Below are 8,248 nucleotides of genomic sequence, written 5' to 3'. Positions count from 1 at the left end.
GTACATACAGCAGCCGATTGTATGATGCTGCCGCGGAGGGGAGCTCCGTGTCGGGAATGCATTTAGCATCTTGGTGGCAAATTCTGACTACTCTTTGCCAAGTGTGGACTAATTCTACTAACGGTGCTAAACCAGAGGAAGCTGTAAATTCCACCGACAGCGCGACTCTTCTCAAGACACCGTCAGTGATGGCGATTCCGTCCACACCTCCTCTGCCCCCAAAGCTTCTGTCACTGATTGCAGCGACCCTCACAACACAGGACCAAGCACGGGAACAGGACAACTCGGACAATGATTCCATTGACACTGATAAACCTTTTGATCCAGGTCCTATAGATCTGGAAAAGGAGCTAGACCTTTCCCCCACCCCCTTGTCTCTCCTGATGCATTGATTGTATTTTTGGGGAGGGTGAAAGGGAGTCTGAGGGATTGGTGACAGGAATGCAAGTGGGAAACACTTCAGTGATGGGTTTTGGGAGTCGCTATGGCATGTTCAGTATTTTGTCAGACAAATCAACCTGCAGAGTGGCAGCCTGTGCAATACGAGGCTGTTAAAGAGTTAAGCAAAGCAGTGCGGGAAGGGAGGATTCATAATACATTTGCTATGTTCCTTCTTGAAGTGATGGCAGAGCCTTATACACTCACACTGCATGATTGGAAGTCATTGCTTTGTATGGTACTAACTGATACAGTATATGATGTGGTTATCTGATTTTTGTGAGCTATGTGTAGTGGCCTTGACTGAAAACCTTAATCGGGGAATTGCTGTTAACTATGAGCAGTTGGCTGGAGAAATTAATTGTGCCGATTCTGTGACTCAGGCAAGGTATCCCAGGGACAACTGTTTGCAAATGAAGGAATGGCTATTAAGGCAGTCCGGATGCGGGAGTCTTGCCACAGTCTTGCCGGGTCCTAGAGAGTCACTAACTTTAATACTAACTTGATTGATTGGCTTCAGAATATTTTGCAGCAAGTTGAACATCAGGAAGCTCAAGGGTTGCTTTTAAAACAACTAGCTGTGATAATGTCAATGAAAATTGTAAATGGGCAACTTTCACAATCGCAACCCCAACATGTGTCAAATGATTGTAACGCAGAACTCGGAGAAGACTGTAATTCTCAGGCTGAGTTCTGGAATGCAGCATAACAGATTTTTGCTTCTCTAATCTCTTCTGTAAGAATAGTACACGCTTTTAACTTGCTTAGTAAATTAGGCTGCTAGCTTGCTAAACAAAGTAATACTACAAATACTTTTTTTTTTTTCTGGCTTATTAACAGATGTTGATTCTGTCCATCATACGTTGCTACAGAACCGAGTTGCTATTGATTTTTATTATTAGCACAGGGACACAAGTGTGAAGACTTTGATAGGATGTGTTACGTGAATCTGAGTGATCACTGTGAATTAATTTACAAAAGTATACAAAACTCAAAAGCCTTAAAACAAAGATCTGCAACAGAGCCAGGGGCGGGATGCCTTTGGTCTCTTCTCACGGCTGGGAAACTTTGGGTCATGACTCAAAAGTATTACAGGATTTATTATAATTATCTTTAACCACCTTATTGATGTTTGCCTTATGTCTCCCATACGGGGTTTTTTTTTCTGTATTCAGTGTTTAGTTGACTGTAACATAAAGCAGGTCATGGTCACCCAGCTACACACCCCCTTTGCCTCCTCGCAATTAACAAGCAAAAAAGAGGTTAGAGAATGTCTGAAGAGAGAGCTAGGAGAGGAAACTGGAGAATATTTTGACCTAACAAGAGATGAGAGAACAGCTAGGTATTGTGAAGGAGAATAGGAAAGATAAACATGGTTATCTAGTGTTTAATAGGTGTCTGCACGCTTGTAGAGACACATAGCTGTGTAACGGCATGAATGATTCCTGCCCTGAGCCTGGTGGAGCACACAGCTGCGGTTTGTGTCCGGGCTCAGAGATGTAAATAGGGGCTTCTAGGGGCTTCTCTGTTATGGTAAAAGTGTTTCTCTTTGCATAAAAAAAGAGGGAATGAAGGGAATGACCCCAGAGGTATGTTCAGAGAAGGCATGCTATGTTTCGAACTTTTTGACTGAACCAGTTCTTGTTTGGTGTGCCCTTCCACCTATGTATAATGTTAATCCAAAAGAAGACGATACTGTTTGTAAGAAACTATGGACTAGGATATTGTTTATTAAGATTTATGTTAAGCATAATGTAAAGACTAGGCGCCAGATATCCAGGATGCCTCTTGTGAAAAATAAGATAACCGCCAGATGTCCAGGATGCTGCTTGTAAAAGAGAAGATAACCGCCAGACAGAAACAAGACAGACGACCCCATATAAAGATATAGGAGTAAGGGGTTAACACCTCCACTACATGCTGCTTGTAAAAGAGAAGATAACCGCCAGACAGAAACAAGACAGACAACCCCATATAAAGATATATGAGTAAGGGGTTAACACCTCCACTACTTCATAAACACGAAAGTAAAAAGTATAAAAAAGGACTGTTTAAACTGCTCAGGGCGGCAGTTGGCGGAGCGCAGACTCCCCTGCCGTCCAGCGCTGTTTTGCTCATATTCTACTTGCTATAATTAATAAAATTTTAATAGGATTATGATCCGTTGTGGTCTCAATTTATAACAATTTCTGGTGCCGTGACTCGGATAAGGAACAGTGGGCTTTGGTCCTCCGGGGGGGCGCCCCGCGGCATTTCGCGGCCCCGCGACCAACAGCTTACTCCAACCTTACCGACGAACCTAAATTCTAGAATAATGAGCAAAGGAGAAACCGGTAAAATCCCATAAAAATTCTGTGCACGGGAGTCTGGACGAAGACGCAGGACGCGTAAGTATATTGCGAATTTGTTCGCAAGGTTTGCCGTTCGGGCGGGATTGGGTTTCCTGGAATATAACGAGTGAGAGGTTTGATATACTGAACCAAGCGAGTGTGGACTCTTAAGTACTGCGTCTCCCATCTCCCGCGAGGGACTGGGCCAGGAACAAGGGGAGCGAGTGAGTGTATGTTTGTGGATATTCCAGAAGATGGGGGCGAAGGGCAGCAAGCCTTCGACTCCCATGGGAAGGGTACCCACTGTACCTAAGAATACCCCTCTGGCATATATCTTGGACAATTGGAGATATTTCCCTGGAACCCTAGGGAAAGATAAGCAGAAAGTGATAGAATATTGTACTAAGATATGGGGAGGGAAGAAGATTTCAAAAAATGTCTTTTGGCCAGTCTATGGGTCAGAAGAAGATTGGGTAAGACAGCAATTAAACCTCTGGGTTAATAATAAAAAAAACCCTTAACCCGGAGGAGAGTCAATATGTGGAGGTGTGGCTAAAAAACCGGGAGCTAGACTTTACCCGCTGAATGAAATAAAAAAACTAAACAAAAGAAAAAGAAGGGAGAGTTAGACGAAACCCTTCTAACCCCCCCTCCTTACATTCCTCCTCCTGCTCCTGCAGAGGTCCCCAGAGCGCCCATTCCCCCACCAGAGTCGGAACAAGGGTCTCTCCCCCTCTTCCTAGACGCGTAACTGGAAGTCAAAAAGGGGCAGCTCAAATATACCCCCTAAGAGAAAAGCCCATGGGGGGACCTCAACCTGTGATCGGATATATTTCTGTGCCTCTAAATTCGGCTGACCTACGAGATTTTAAAAGGACCGAGATGGGAAACTTAATTGAGGACCCACTCGGAGTGGCAGAAAGATTAGATCAATTTCTGGGACCAAACCTTTATACTTGGGATAAGATGCAATCTATCCTTTGTCAATTATTTACTACCGAGGAAACCCAGGGACCCCAAGCAGATATTAAATGGCCACTCCAAAGACCTAATTGGGATAATCAGGATCCGGCGCATAGAACTCATATGCAGGACCTGAGAACTATAGTAATTCAGGGGATTAGAGAAGCAGTACCCTAATTGTTACTGTGATTTTGGCTATATTTTTTATAATAATAGTGAGCTCTTGGTGTTGCTGTAGAAAGATACCTGTGTGTTGCATTTTGTAAGTAGTAATTCTGTAAGTGATAAGTGTGTTCTGTGAGTGTAAGCTGGAATGTGGAGAAAAGTGGCCTTTTAATTAATAATTACAAGGTTATTAATAATTGTTATATTCTAAAGACCCCGGCCCACAATTTTTGGAAGAATCTGCACAAGCGTGAAAGACTGATAAGCTAATTAGCATACGAAGCGAGGGTAGGCGGGTTCAGGTAATGAATATGTATAGGCGTTAATGGAATATTCATTGTTTCAAGCTTATTTGCTGCAGTGTTGCTTATTTTGGTTACCGGATTTATGGAATGTGGAATTTGACTTTGATAATTGTTACTGTGATTTTGGCTATATTTTTGATAATAATAGTGAGCTCTTGGTGGTGTTGTAAAAAGATACCTGTGTGTTGCATTTTGTAAGTAGAAATTCTGTAAGTGATAAGTGTGTTCTGTGAGTGTAAGCTGGAAAAATGGGAAGAAAACAGAGTGGTGGGATTTTAAAGAAAAGCCCGTTAGGATGTGTTTTGAGTCACTGGAGGGATATTGGAGGATCCGCTGGTGGAAATGTGAATAGAAAAACATTGATAAAATATTGTAAAATGGTGGCCGCTTTCTAAGTTGGAATGTGGAGAAAAGTGGCCTTTTAATTAATAATTACAAGGTTATTAATAATTGTTATACTCATTTATGCTGGAAATGTGAGAACATTTCTGTATTCAGTATATTACAAATGTTGGTATGTGGTTATTGTCTTGAACATCCGAGGGGTGAATGTGAACCTCTGTATGTTTTAAAGTGTATATGGTGTAAAGAATTATTATATGTATGGTGGCGACAAGAAATTGAATGCCCTGACTGTAAGGTTTGGACGCCTTGGGATAAGAGAGAGAGCTATGTAATGTGTTATAAATTGAGACCACAATTGATCATAATCCAATTAAAATTTTATTAATTATAGCAAGTAGAATATGAGCAAAGACAGCGCTGGACGGCAGGGGAGTCTGCGCTCCGCCAGCTGCCGCCCTGAGCAGTTTAAACAGTCCTTTTTTATACTTTACTTTCGTGTTCATGAAGTAGTGGAGGTGTTAACCCCTTACTCATATATCTTTATATGGGGTCTTCTGTCTTGTTTCTGTCTGGCGGTTATCTTCTCTTTTACAAGCAGCATCCTGGATGTAGTGGAGGTGTTAACCCCTTACTCCTATATCTTTATATGGGGTCGTCTGTCTTGTTTCTGTCTGGCGGTTATCTTCTCTTTTACAAGCAACATCTGGCGGTTATCTTATTTTTCACAAGAGGCATTCTGGATATCTGGCGCCTAGTCTTTACATTATGCTTAACATAAATCTTAATAAACAATATCTTAGTCCATAGTTTCTTACAATCCCCCCTTTTTCTTTTTATCCTATTATTGTTTATTAGACACTACTTTCATTCTCGGCACTGCAAATAAACCTTTTTCCACAATCCCAACATTTATCATAACACTCACAAGGTAATACCTCACAATTACAATAGGCACAATTTTCACGTGGCATAACACATTCGCAACAATCTTCATCCTCATTAATAGATACACTCTTATATTTTTCCCTAGACTTCATAGTTAAAATAAGCAATTTAGCTATGTCAAATCGTTCTCTAATAAAGTGTAAAATATAGCGTAATATACAAGGCCCAAATATAAGTCCCAGAATCAATATAATAAGCGGTCCTGCTAAAGCAGACAACAAAGTAGTTAGCCAAGGTGAAACATTAAACCAGTTTTCATACCATGACCTGCTCACCTCACGATCTTTCTTACGTTGATCTAACCTTTTCCGGAGTTCAGACATGGTGTCCTGGACTACTCCCGTATGGTCAGCAAAAGAACAACATTCTTCATTAAGAGCTACACATAACCCTCCTTCCTTTAAAAACAATAGATCTAATCCTCTTCTATTTTGCAGCACTACTTCTGATAAAGACTTTACTGAAGTGGCTAAATTTTGGATAGATTGTTCTATTTTTGCTAAATCCTCATCTACAGCCATCTGCAAACTTTGTAATTCCTGACCTTTTACTAGGGAGGCTATGCCTGTACCTGCTCCAACTCCGCCCGCTATCAGCAGTGTAGCTAGGGTTACCACTGTAATTGGCTCTCGTTTTTGTCTATTCAGGACTCCTTCAAAGTGGCGTAACACCTCCTCAGAGGTGTGATAGATCAGACGAGGAACAATAATCACCTGTACACAAAACTGAGATTGATTAAACACGTTTAGGGATAGGCAAGGCGTTACTCCGATGTCTGAACAAACCCATTTAGCTCCTGGTGTTGGGATAGCCCATTTGTCATTTTGATTCTTATGTTTCTTTATGTTAACTTTAGTGATTGTTTGATTACACAAAGACTGATATTTTTCGGGCACTGTACCTATACATTTTCCTTGACCTGTTACTAATTGAATAGTAATTCCTTGCGTATGGTTCTTCTGGTCATCCCATGGACATTCTTGTGGGTTTGAACCACTAGACCATTGAATCCTATCTGGTATTCCGATTGCCTCAAAATATGGTGGTCTAACATTGTAACATAACCAGCATTCCTTAGTTAAATTTGGTTTGCTTTCATTAAGGGTACGATAAGAGGCTTGCATTAAATCCCATAAGGGGTCTTTGGATTCTGACACTCCTGAATCCCTAACTAAAGAGGACTCAGTCACTGTGTCATTAGTTGTTCTATCTGTTACTGATAGGGAATTTGGACGAGTGGTTGTAACACTTGTGGGGACAATCTTTTTCTTAGGAAAAGTGGGTGAATTCAATACTTTATTCGGCCCAACAGGGAGTGAATCATGTGGTATTTTAATTTTTCTTATGAGAAAATGCCCTCCCCAATCTTTAGGAATTCCTGCATAGACACGTATTCCCCATGTTCGTCCTACCAACCATTCGTCTTCTAGGGGATGCAATACTTGAAATTTGATGTGAGTACAGACTTTCTTGTTACGTGGAGCTACATAATCCACGTCACGCAGACCTGTAAGATCTACACCTGTTTGTTCAGGTACACATCCGTTAGGAGTCCAGGTTGCTTTTATATATTTATCAGGAGCCTTTACTGTCCAGCCCGAGGCTATTGTCTCACATCCCCAATAACCACAATAATAGTGTCCGGGATAATGACAGTAAGGCTGTCCAGAGGCCGGGCATAAATAAAATGGAGGTCCTTTTTCACAAGGTATTGGTACTAAATCACAAAGTTTCACTACGAATTCAGGTGGCCCTGGGTTGCTAAAAGTGGCTATTGTTTTCGTTCCTTCCCAAGATATTAGTTCCCACTTAAATGGTTCATGTGGGTTTCCCCCTTTTGCTTTGGTTATTATCAATAACAAAACTAACAGTATACCAGGAAAAAAGGTGTCTATCAATTTTGCCAATTTAAGTATATTTTTACCAGTCCTGGGGAAGTTCGGCCATTGTTGCTTTAGTGTCCCATTGTTCTGGTTCTTTTCTCCACAGTTTGTTCCTCCTCTGCCTTGCCCGTCGACTCGGTTGCTTCGAGCCACGGGGTGTATCATCTTCACGGCAGCAAGGGAATTCTTCAGGAGAACAGCTGCTTCAGGCTGTCTGCCTGTTTATATAGGCTTCCCACTTTGCAGCTTTTAACTAATGGGGCAAAGCAAAACACGGTTTGTACTTCCCTTCTGCATTTTATAGCCAAGATTTCAGCTATAAAGGGGAACTGGTTGGAGTGGTAACAATAATATTGAGGGTTTATTCCTTTAGCAAAAATTTCCCACCACTCTTGGGATTCCCGAATAATTTTTTTTTTTTTTTTTTTTTTTTTAGACTCTAATTGTTTTAGTCTCCACTTAGTGAGAGCTCTTTGAATTTTTTCCAACACTGTGTGCAAACTCCTGCCGGAGAGTATCCGAATTCACAGTGTGTCCACCATTTACCCTGGCATACCTTACATTTAAAATAAGCAAATGGATAACAATTGCAGTTCAAATTATTACACCTAATTCGTATATCCAAAATGCATATATCATGTGGCTCCATGAGCTTAGCAATTACACTTCTTACATTTCCATATATAATAGATAAAAAGCGAGATAACTATAGCAAATATAAACAACAATACACACTTTATACCAAAAGGTAATGCGTCAAAATAATCAAGTAAAATCTCTATCATAACTTTATCTTCTCAATGTTATCTTGGTGTTACCTGGTGTACTAATTACTTTCCAGTGGGGTCTCGTCACTGGGCCTTTAATGCGACTG

The sequence above is a fragment of the Falco punctatus genome, assembly GCF_963210335.1.
Source record: "Falco punctatus genome assembly, contig: scaffold_150, whole genome shotgun sequence".
NCBI classification, from domain to species: Eukaryota; Metazoa; Chordata; class Aves; order Falconiformes; family Falconidae; genus Falco; species Falco punctatus.
Note: the sequence above shows the minus strand (reverse complement) of the source record.